Below are 12,973 nucleotides of genomic sequence, written 5' to 3'. Positions count from 1 at the left end.
CCTAAGTGCTGCTATGACATTTTCTCCAATCAATAATGCACGCCACCCTCCTGTCTTGCCTCCCCTTCTACCCTGGAACATTGAGCTGCCAGTCCTGTTCCTCCCTCAGCCATGTTTCTGTAATTGCATTTAATCATTTGAGCCTGCTCTTTAAATCAATAAGCTAATGGTTTCTCTGTCTATGTTCCAAAGTCTACATGCCTGTGTAGCCTAGTAACCTTTCATCTCCCTTCCTCACAATAATCTATCTATCTTTTATTTTTCTCCCCTTTTATCTGTGGGCAGAGGGCTATTTGTTTTCTTTTATTTCCATTAATCAGAAGTGAGTATGGGTGAATATTTGTTGACCATCCCTAGTTGCCCTTGAGAAGGTGATGATGAGCTGCCTTTTGAACTAGTGCAGTCTATTTGGTGTTGGGGCACCCGCAACAGTGTAAAAGTTCCAGGAGTTTGACCCAGCAACACTGAATGAACAGTGATATATTTCCAAGTCAGGATGGTGAGTTGTTTGGAGGGAAAATTGCAAGTGATGGTGTTTCCATGTACCTACTGCCCTTGTCCTTTGAGATGGTAGTAGTCATAGATTTGGAAGGTGCTCTCTAAGGATCCATGGTATGTTTCTACAGTGCATCTTGTACATGGTACACATTCCAGTGACTAAGCATCAAATAGTTGAGTGAGTAAACGTTTGTCGATGTGGTGCTAATCAAGAGGGCTATTGCGTCCTGAATGATGTTAAGTTTCTTACTGAGAAAGCTTTTTAGATTAGAAAGGCTTGGTGGGCTGAATGGCCTGTTCAGAGGCTGTGCTATTCTGTGTTCTTGAGTGTTGTTGGAACTGCACTCATTTAGGCAAATGGAGAATATCCCATCACACTCCGAACTTGTAACGTATAGATGATGGATAGGGTTTGGGGAGTCAGGATTTACGTTAGTGGCTGCTGGATTTACCTCTGACCTTCTCTTATAACCACAATATTTATATAACTGACTAGTTCAGTTTCTGGTCAATGGTAATCGCCAGAATTTTGGTATTGGGGGATTCAATGATGGCAATGCCAGTGAATGCCAAATTGATGATTAGTTAGATTCTCTCTGGTTGGATATAGTCATTCCCTGATGCATATGCAGCATGAGTGATGCTTGCCCAAACCTTGATATTGTCCAGATTTTACTGCATCTGTGTTAGTATTCGAGGAGTCACAAATAGTGCTCAACATTTTGCAATGATTAGCAAACATTCCTATTTCTTATCTTGTGATGAGGAAAAGTAATTGATGAACTAACTAAAGATGTTTGGGTCTAGCTTACTACCTGAAGGGAGTTCTGGCAGCATCTTTCATTATGACACCAACCATCAACAGCTTTCCTTCGGGTTAGCATTGATTCTAGCTTTGCTCAGGCCCCATGGTGCCAAGTTTGGTCAAAAGTGGCCTTGATGTCAAGGGTAATCACTCTCACCTCACCAGTTGAATTCAGTTTTTCTTTTTGCAGATGCAGCCAATAATTAAGAAGGCAAATGGAATATTGTCCTTCATCGCTAGAAGGGTGGACTTTAAAAATAGGGAGGTTATGCTGCAACTGTATAGGGTGCTGGTGAATCCACCCTTGAGTACAGTGTACAGTTGTGGTCTCCTTACTTGAGAAAGGATATATGGGGGGGGGGGGGGGGGGGGGGGGGCTGCGGTAAGAATGCAGAGCATGTTTATTAGGTTGATTCCAGAATTAACCTAATGAAGCTTATGAGATTTAGTAGATTGAGACTACATCCTTTGGAATTCAGAAGAATGAGGGGCAATTTTAGAGAACTATATAAAATTATGAAGTGAATAGATAAGACAGGAGCAGGGAGGTTGTTTTCACTGGTGGGTAAAACTAGAACTGGGGGGCATCACCTCAAAGTAAGAGGAGCTGATTAGGACTGAGTTGAGGAGGAACATCTTCACCCAAAGGGTTGTGAATCTGTAGTTTTTTTCCAATGAAGTAGTTGAGGCTGCCTTATTGAATGGTTTTAAGGCAAAGATAGATAGATTTTTGAACAGTAAAGGAATTATGGTGAGTGGGTGGGTAAGTGAAGCTGAATACACAAAAAGATCACCCCATGATCTTATTAAATGGTGGAGCAGGATCAATGGGCCAGATGGCCTACAGAGTCATAGAGATGTACAACACAGAAACAGATCCTTTGGTCGAACCCATCCATGCTGACCAGATATCCCAAACCAAACTAGTCCCAGCTGCCAGCACGTCGCCCATATCCTTCTGAACCCTTCCTATTCCCATCCAAATGTGTTTTAAATGTTGTAGCTGTACTGGAATAGCTTTGCCAGGGGTTTGGCAGGTATTGAACTCCAAGTCTTCAGTGCTATTGCTGGAATGATGTTAGCGTCCATGGCCTTTGCAGTATCCAGTGCCTTCAGATACCACATGGACTGAATTGAATTGACTGAAGCTGAGCATCTGTGATGCTGGGGACCAATGGAAGAGGTTCAGATGGATCATCCACTTGGCAGTACTGGCAGAAGGTTGGTGCAAACACTTCCACTTTATCTTTTAAACTGATATGCTAAACATCCTCATCACTGAGGATGGGGATATTTGTGGAGTGTCTTACTCCAGTGAGTTAATTAACTGTACACTGCAATTCATGACAGAGAGTGATAGGACTTCAGGGCTTAGATCTGATTTGTTGGCGATGGAATGGCTGAACCCTGTCTGTCACTTACTGCCAACGCTGTCTGGCATGCAAGTAATGAGGTTTTGTTACTTCACCAGGTGAACTCCTCATTTTGATGTTTGCCTGATGCTGCTCCTACCATGATTTGCTGCACACTTCATTGAACTAGGCTTGATAGTTCAGTAGAATGAGAGATACGACAGACCATAGGTTGAAGATTATCTTTGAGGACATACTGTTATTGCTGTTGTTGCACAATGCCTCATGGATACCTAGTCTTGAATTGCCAGATTCTGTTTGAAATCTATCATATTTAGCACATAGCATGGTGGGTGCCCTCAGTGCAAATTGAGACTTTATCCCCAAAAGAATTAGGGTTCAGACAATGGGCAACACCGTGGTCATTCTTGCCAATACTGTAATAGACAAGTGCATCTGCGGTAGGCATATAGGTTGGTGAGGATGAGATGAAGTATGTTTTCCATCTTATTGGTTCCTTCATCACCTGCCGAAGACCTAGTTGAGCAGATATGTCCTTTAGGACTTGACCAGCTTGGTCAGTAATGATGCATCTGAGCCATTATTGAAGCTACATTGAAGTTTTCCATCCAGAACACATTCTAAGCCCATGCTGCTCAGTGTTTCTTCCATTGAGGAGTAATGACCCATAAGCCAAGGTGGTCTTGGTGATGGTGGAAGATTATCACCAGGAGGTTTCCTTACCCATGGTTTGACCTGATCTCATGAAACATCAATGTTGAAGACTCATCACGGTGCCAGTGTAACATGGCAAATCCAGGGATTATACATTGGAACATTATAGTGACATTTTCAGGCTGTTGCTTGACTACTCTATGGGCCACTCACAATGCCAATGCTCATAACAAGGACTTTGCAGTGTTGATAGAGCTAAGGTTGCCCTTGTCATTTCTAGTATTTTGGTTGATGTCAAGATGGTCTGTCCAGTTTTATTCTCTTTTAAGGCATTTTAGTGGTTGAATCAACTGAATGACTTGTTAGGCCATTTTGGATAAGATTCATCTACACTGTTATGGGTCAGGGGTCACTTGAAGGCCAGACCAGGTAAGGATGGTAGATTTCCTTCTCTGAAGGGCATTAATAAACCAATGAGTTTTTTTAAAAATGACAATTGACAATGGTTTTACAGTCACTATCAGACTTTTAATTCCAGATTTTATTGAATTCAAATTCTACCGTTCGCCTTTTTCACACTATTTCTCTCTGCAATAGAGAGAGATATTCATCTATGAACATTCTAGTATAGCAATTGTGCCAAACTGCAAAACGAATTGACAATCTTAAATTGGTTTTCAGTGTAATGTTCAGCACAGTTGTATTATTTAGCAAATGTTGTGCCATTTATGTATCAAACTGAATGTTGGACAATGTAATTAGAATTTTGCAAGCAGTACCTTACCTCTTGTGAATAGTCAATAGAACATCCTATTTGATACGATCCAGATAACTAGCATTACTCTGGCACTAAACTCATCTGCAGTACTACATTGCTAGTGGCAAACATAGCTATGTTGCTATTACACAATAATTCAGTTTGGCATCCAACGCATTTCTGCTTGAGATGCTGAAAGGAGGTGAGAAAATGGGATGAAAGCCAGTTCCACTGGAATTCCACCTTCTGCAAAAGGGAATGTTGCTGGGGTCAGGGCTGTCAGAAGCAGCATGAATCTTCTACCTGCTTTCTCCACATCAAGTTGTTGTAGTACAGAGGAATCCTGGTGCTCCCTTAAAAAGGTTTGCTTAATTCACCTCCTGATAATTCCAAACCAAAAACAAAAGGAAATTTTAAAGTTGCAGTATTGGACTGGTTTGAATCCACAAATCTCCTCCCAGCCCTTCTACTAGAATAGAAACGTATGACATGATGTCACTATAATTTTCTAGGCCATTATTAGGGTAACATTAAAATATCTTTAAAGTTTTCACGACAACTGCATATATTGTAACATCCTGAGTATTGCATGATACTAGCCTCTCTATTGAGGAAGTGTAAGTAAGCTTTTCCATAATGGCCGCTTGGAGTTGAGTATGCGATAAGCTTAGTCAGAGCAGCAACAACAGCTCTGTACTCAATATTTGGGTTGGGTCTATAATTAGATTTATGGTGTCCACTCATTACGCCTGCTTCCTTAAATTGTAGCCCTTATGAATCTGACTGAAATTAGTTAATGCTTACCACTGTAGAAAACAGAAAATATTGGAAATCAAAGAAAGACAAGTCAGTATTTTTGAGGAGAAGCCAACTTAAGGTTTGGGTGTCTGAATTTTATTTATATTCATGTTCACATTGATATCTTCTAGGAGACTTATTTACACAGAAGTGGAAATAAAGGGGTTGAATTTCCACATTTCAAAACTATCTAGCTTAACTTTCCTAGGCCCTTACTGTACAGCGGGGAGCAAGTGAGGACTGCAGATACTGGAGATCAGAGTCAAAGAGTGTGATGCTGGAAAAGCACAGCCAGTCAGGCAGAATCAGAGGAACAGGAGAATCGATGTTCCGGGCATCAGCCTTTCATCAGAAAATCATAAGCCCTTCCTGATGAAAGACTTATGCCCAAAACGTCAGTTCCCCTATTCCTCTGATGCTGCCTGACTGGCTGTGCTTTTATAGCACTACACTCTTCAACCATTACACTACAGCATCTAATTATGGTCATTGAACTTTAGGCAGAATGTAATGGCCCTTGGTAGAGTGCAGCAGAGATTTATAATAGCAGTTTCAGGATGTTGAGGGTTTTTGATTGTAAGGTTAGTTTATAAAGCTGAGCTTGTTCTCCTGGAACAATCAGAGATTGGGTGAGATTTGACGGTGATGTACAGGATTACTTCAAATTGGATAAGGTGGTCAAGAAAGAAAACCTGCTTCTCTTAACTACTGGTAAAAGGGCAAGGGAAATGGATTTAAGGTTTTATGCAAGTGATGCAGAACTTCTTTTTCACATCGAGTGGTGATGACTTGGACCTTCCCAAGGCGGTGGTGGAAGCAGAGACCATGAATCATTCCAAAAGGACATTGGGTACAAACGGCTCCCTTTTATGCAATCAATTATTCTATGAGTGCAAACTTTGGTGGTCAATTGACACAACCTACAGGTTGTAATCAATTGCTTCCGAACATCTAAGATGGACTGGTCATGTACTCCTACCTACCAAAAAACTTGAACAGATGCCATTTTGCAAATTACATACAGAGGTATCAATTCCTGACTGGAATGGTCTCTTACAGCCAGATGTCACGGACTTGGAAATGAACAATCGTCAATTTCTGCCTCAATTTTTCTGTTGAGAAAGGCGGAATGACTAGAATCATGGGTCACTTCCAGCTGATTATTTAAATAAAACTCCTAATACTGCTGGCAAGGACACTTGGTCAATTGCCAGCTGAATAACAGGGAAATTCTTTAATTTGGCAGCACATAATACTTGTGAATGAACATGCTGTTCCTGCCCAATGAACATAAATCAGACATTTTATCTTTTCATTTAAAAAAAAACCTTCTCAACCTTTTGCAAACAACCATAATTTAACTGAATGGAAAATGAGCTTTTTAAACCAGTCATAAAGTAACCACAAGTAAACATCAAAAAGCCAGTGACTGTAGAAAGTCTCCCTAGTTCATAGCTGTATTTCTGTGATTCCAGAAAATGCCTCTTCAAGATTGGCCACTGCTTCTTTCACTCCTCTGCTATAAACTTTACCCCCACACGTTATGGTCAATGAAAAAGGAACTGCCCCACTAAGTGCTGCAGAAAATAAATCAACAGGAAGAGACATTTCTACTCGGAATGTTTTTTCAGCATTAAAAACAGTCCAGCTGGAATAGGCATAATACATGGCTTATTTCTAAGCTTGCTTGTTAAATATTTGCTACGTTATAAAAATGAGAAAACGTATGGTCGTTCTGATGGTCAGTCTTTTTTTTTTTAAAATGCTAACCACCAAAATGTATCCCCACCATCCTCATAAGCACATCAGGCCAGCACTCCATTTGTCTACCTAATTACTTGCTACACTCACATGCTAATTATTTGTGTTTCAAGTTCAAGGACCCAAGATCTCTCTGTATCATTATTTCGGAATCCTTCTCCATTTAAATAATATTCTGCATTTCTATTCTTCTCACCAAAATAGACAATCACACATTTTTCCACATCATACTCCATCTGCCATTTTTTGCCCATCCATGTAACTTATTTAAATTTGATTCTTAGACTTTTGTGCCCTCTTCCAAACTTTTCTACCTTCAGGTTGTTCTGCTATAACACGTGTTTCATCAGCATGAATTGGCTATCACGCGATTGATGAGTTGTGGATATTGTTTGGATAATGCAAACTTTCTACTGAATGGGCATAGCAATTTTCTATTAGCAACCTTGTAGAGCGCAATTTTGTACAATGGTTTTCCATAGCGTGACTTTGTATAGCACGAGATTTGTCTATAGCAAAAAAAAAACAATATGACCCCCTCTCACTAGTATCATTACATACAAATGAGGAAGGACATCACTTCGACTGGGACAACACATCCATCCTAGGACAAACCAAACAGAGACAGGCACAAGGATTCCTAGAAGCACCGCATTCCAACCGGAACTCTATCGAAAAACACATTGACTTACCCCTAAGAAAAAGAACACAAAATGACATCACTACAGAAAATGACATCATCAACCCAAAGAAACCCAAACATATAAATAGAAAGCAGGAATCATCAGCAGTGCTTCATCCGGAGGCTCACTGAAGATGTTACCCAGTATGGTGACGAAATGTCTGAAAATGAACCTTCCAGCTCAGCGAGCAAACCCACATCCAGAACCTCAACCTGAGCTATAAATCTTCTCAGAAGCACGAGATTTCAGAGGAACACGATTGTTGCTTACAGCAGAACGACGTGTATCTTTGCATCATCAGCAAATTTAGCTACACTGTCCCCTTTCATCCATGTCATTAATACAGTTCATAAATAGTTAACGCTCTAGAACTGAGCCTTTTGATCTTCCACCGGCTACAATTTCTGTTAGTTCACCAATTCACAGTATGTCCCTGTTAGGGTGAATGGCAAGGGAATGCTGGATGACCAGAGAAATTCAGGTTCTGGTAAAGAAAAAGAAAGTAGCATATATCAGATACAGACAGCAGGGTTCAAATGAATCTCTAGAGGAATATTAGGAGTAGAAGGAGTATATTTGGGAAAACGTTTAACTCAGTTGGCTGGATTGTAGGTTTATAGAGCAGTGTGATGCCAACACCATGGATTCAATTCCCATCAGCAGTTTGAGGTGACCATGAAGGACACTTCTTCTCAACATCTTCCCTTGTCTGAGGTCTGGTGGCACCCAGGTTAAATCATCACCAGTCGCTTCTCTCTAATGAGGGAGCAGGCGCTATGGTCTAGTCTGGTAAGACAATGTTACATAACAACTGAGGATACTTAAGAGGAAATTCAGGAGGGCAAAAAAAGGGACATGAGATGGCTATGGAAAATCGGGTAAAGGGTTTCTACAAATACATTAAGCACAAAAGAATAACTGGGGAGAGAATAGGGCCCCTTGAAGATCAGCAAGGCCACCTATGCGTGGAACTGGAGGAGATATTAAATAAGTATTTTGCGTCAGTGTTTACAGTGGAGAAGGACATGGAAGCTCGAGAGCTTGGAGAAGTGTCCATATTACAAAGGAGGTGGTGCTGGATATCTTAAAATGCATAAAGGTGGATAAATTCCTAGGACCTGATCAAGTGTACCCTAGAACTCTATGGGGAGCTAGGGAAGTGACTGCTGGGCCCTTACTGAGATTTTTTTTATCATTGATACCCACGGATGAGATGCCAGAAGTCTGGAAGTTGACTAATGTGATGCCATTATTTCCGAAAGTTAGTAAGAAAAAGCCACGGAACTAAAGACCTGACAGTCTGGTTGGCAAATTGTTGGAGGGGTTCTAAGGGACAGGATTTACATATATTTGAAAAGGCAAGGACTGATTAGGGATGGTCAACATGGCTTTGAGCATGAGAAATCGTATCTCACTAGCTTGATGAGTTTTTTGAAGAAGTGACGAAGAGGAATGAAGGTGGCCTGATTGATGGACATTCTCTACACAGCCTTCAGTAAGGCATTCGACAAAGTTCTGCACGGTAGACTTAGCTAATAAGATTGGATCACATGGAATACAGGGAGAACTAACCATTGGTACAAAATTGGCTAGAAGATGGTGGTGGAGGGATGCTTTTTGGACTGGAGGCCTGTGACCAGTGGTGTGCCACTGCTTTATGTCATCTGTATAAATGATTTGGATGTGAATATAGGAGATATGGTTAGTAAATTTGCAAATGACACCAAAATTGATGGTGTAGCGAAAAGAAGGTTACCTCAGAATACAATGGGACCTTGTTCAAATGGGCCTATGGGCTGAGGAATGGCAGATGGACTTTAATCTAGATAAATGTGAGGTGCTACATTTTGGTAGGGTGGGAGTTATACACTTAATGATAAGGTCCCGAGGAGTTCTGCTGAACAAAGGGACCATGAATTGCAGGTTCATAGATCCTTGAAAGTGCAACTGCAGATAGACAGGATGGTGGTACAATTACATTTAAAAGGCATCTAGATTAGTATATGAACAGGAAGAGTTTGGAGGGATACGGGCCAAATGCTGGCAGATGGGACTAGATTAATTTAGGATATCTGGTTGGCATGGATGAGTAGCACCGAAGGGTTTATTTCTGTGCAGCACATCTCACTGACTCTAATTATCCAACATTTTATTATGTATTACCTAAAACCATGAGCTCTTACCTTGTGCAGTAACCTTTCTGAGGGCACTTCATCGTTTGGAAATTCTGACTCCCCTTTACCCCTCAATTCATCCACATAAGAGTCAAATAAATTTGTACATTTGCACATTCTGCTTACCATCCCAAAAGAAAAATGTTCAAAACCATGCCATTGCTTCTTCGCAATTTCTGATTAATACAAATTTACATGATAGACCGAGAGTGGCGTTTAATAATTTTATAGTAAATATCATTATTGCTATATTTCTCAGTCAATAGTTTTCTGAGTATGTGGTCAGGAAATCTTGGAAGATCTGTCTTTTCCCTATTTTAGCCTTAATTTACAATACTTGTATGTCCTTTACAGATAGAAGTTATGTACACTGTTCCTTCCTATGAAAGCACTGGGTCATGCTTGCATAGGTTTCACTGAGTGCAAGCAGGTTTCCTGAATATCTCCAGAGTGTGTATATCTCTTGCTCAAGTCTCAACTTTTAAGGTATTAATAACCAAAGGTTGAAAACCTACAAAGGCTAACTTAATATTCCCATGGGGAGCTATTTAGGTTGAAGAATCAGGGTTCCAATTTTGTAATTTCATCTGTTAAGTCTCAGTCCCTTCAAATGCAACTTTGCACCCAAAGCTTGCAATCACAGATTTAAATACAATATCAAACTAACACATAATGACTAAACTGTTGCACATAAAAATTGGACATGAATGCTTTACAAAACAGGCAGTCGAGAGCAGGTTCAATACCAAAATAAAACTGACTTTATTTCCCCTGAGTGAAATATATCACGAAGGTCAAAGACTTCAGTTTTTCAGATAGGGCCTCTAATGATCTGTAACATTACTCACGTCTATCAGATAAAAGGTGTCGCTATGGGAATCCACATAGGTTCCAACTATTTCTGTCTTTTTTTAGGTTATGTGGAATGCTATTCTGACTTTCCCAGGCCCTGACATGACCCCCTTCCTCGATTACATTTGATGATTGCATTGGTGCTGCTTCCTGTGTTTAATCCAATTTGAAAAATCATCCAAGCTTTCCTTTTCCACTCATATCTCATCTTTACATCTCTGGCTCTTTAGTCCCTTTTCTAAACTTACCTTTCTCCATTTCTGGAAATGGGCTTTTGACAGTTAATTAATAAAAGCTCATTTATCTTCCCAGTACCCAAACAAAATTGTTCTGACAATGCCATTTCCTGCACCTGAGATTCTCAAATGGCCTTTTATAACCTCAACAAAATTCAGTCAACTGTAGTCATATTTTGACATGTATGTTCTACTTTCTACTGCTACATCTTTTCTACAATTTCTGTTTGGAGTCTCCACATCACATCATATGCACAATCCCAGGACATTTTGCATCTGGTTCTTAAGAGACTGAGATATCCTTAGTTATTCTTCCATTGCTCTGACTTTTATCCACTCTTTTTTATATAATTAACCTGTTCAAAGATATTATTACACACCTCTGGAGCAGGGTGGAATTGAACCAAGGCTTCCCGGTCCAAGAGTAGGGACACTACCGATGTGCCTCAATAGGCCCCTTTCACTTTCCACAAAACTTTCTTCTACACATAAACCAGATATTAAACCTGTCTTATTACGTGTGTTATTTCCCAGGCTAAAAACCCAAGTATTTCTCCCAGTAGACACAACAATTCAAATTCAAAATGATAAAATCCATTAGTGATCTGGACAGAGTAGATAAGCGTGAACTATTCCCATAAGGGTTAGAGTTGAACATCAGTTGAGATGGCTAGGGCAGCTGGTGGTTTGCCCAACATTTGACTGCTTACCCCTACAAGGAGAGGGTCTGGACGATGACTGCCCTGAACAATTGACTGACCGTGCCCACACTCCGAGACAGATATTAGATGAAACCCTTGTCTGACTGTATGGGTACACTAACTGACCGCAGCATATCATGACTTGACAGAGGTCCACTCCCTGTTGAATTTGAGACATAGTCATTTGGTTGTCAATGTGACATTGAGATATGATGGTGAAATACAGCAATCATTTCATGCCTTTGACTGATGGCTTTGAACAACCATGAGAAACTGCCTGGCTTTCTGTCTGTGAACAACAAGCTAAGACAGAAATACTGAGAGCCCTTAAGGTCTGGTTCAAGGGGCTAGGTCCAAAAGGGCAGGGCAAGACAAGGCAGGGATACTGTGAGTTCCAAGTAGGTGTAAAGTGAGGATGCATTAAGAGAGTGAACCTGAGGTTGCAGTCTGATCAAGTTTATGAACTCTGTGCCTGTTCTTGTGTGAAAAATGTCCTTGCAGCACCATGGCAATGAAATATTTTGTTAGAGATGTGCCAGTGAGATAGTGAGAGATTCATGTTGGATACGAACATTCATGGATGTGGGTCATGTAGGACTGCTGCCCATGGAGTGTAACCCGAGATGTTGGTGCCAGATGCCCAAGATGGATATTCAAAGAAAAATGCAACAAGCTAGAGATGCCAAGTTCACATCCAACCTTTCATGTTCAAATTATTGGCACGAGTTTCTAACCAGCAGGTCAGGGAATGAGACCCTGCATATAATGAAGTGAGATTAGGTCATAATGAGGATGTTATTGCATGATAATTGCCAATAAAAGGTCACTTGCCACTCACGAGCAAGAATCATATCTCCACACCTGGACCTGGTTAGAAAATGTGGCTTTTTGGTTTTGCCATCAAGATGGAACACATTGTTCATCTCATTTAATTTTCCCAAAATTTCTCATTATAGCCCACAACATTCAGGGGTTGGGAAGATTCAGCCCACCTGTGGATGCAAGTCTCCATCCTACAAAGATCCAGACATGTTCTGCCTTTCTCTAACCAAGTTATGATATCATCGCATGGAGTGGAGTTTAATACAATCTCCAACATTAACTCTTTCAGAACTATTACTTCATATGACAAGGGACACAGTTTACATTTAAGGCGTTATCCATTTAAGATATGATGAGGAGAATATTTTTCTAAGAGAGTTATGAATCTTTGGAACTACTCTTCGGAGGCAGGGTCATTGAATATACTTAAGACAGATAAAATTGTTGACTGACAGGAGTCAAAGGGGATCAAAAAATCTCATCTTAATTTTTTTTTAAAGTGACTTCTCGTTCCATGTTGTCTATTACGAGAAAACATCCCCTCCACATCTACCCTGTCAAGAGTCTTTCGGATCTTACACATTTCAAAAAAAGATACAAAATAGGAGCAGAAGTTCACCATTTGGCCTTTTAAACCAGTTTTGCCTTTTCATAAAATCACAGCTGATCAATCTGTGTTTCAAATTCCACATTCCCATCCAGCACCAACAGCCTTCCCAAACGAGAATCCAACTAACTCTCCCTTAAAAAATCCAATGACTTTCCTCCACCATCTTCTGAGGCGGAGAGACTCAATGTCACATAACACTGAGAAAAACCTCATTGCAATCCTGAAAGGGTAACCTCAAAATTTACAACA

The 12,973-nt window shown here is 40.4% G+C and overlaps 1 long non-coding RNA gene across 1 annotated transcript in view; it reads left to right on the top strand.

Moving 5' to 3' along the window:
* The window catches only part of LOC148152201 (uncharacterized), a 186,489-nt gene that overhangs the window by 123,974 nt on the left and 49,542 nt on the right, over positions 1–12,973 (top strand). The gene's annotated exons all lie outside the window — the stretch shown is intronic.

The sequence above is a fragment of the Chiloscyllium plagiosum genome, unplaced genomic scaffold (genome assembly GCF_037043375.1).
Source record: "Chiloscyllium plagiosum isolate Xiang-an unplaced genomic scaffold, Cpla_swu_hap1 HiC_scaffold_1, whole genome shotgun sequence".
NCBI classification, from domain to species: Eukaryota; Metazoa; Chordata; class Chondrichthyes; order Orectolobiformes; family Hemiscylliidae; genus Chiloscyllium; species Chiloscyllium plagiosum.
Note: the sequence above shows the minus strand (reverse complement) of the source record. Positions and strands in the feature narration are given on the sequence as shown.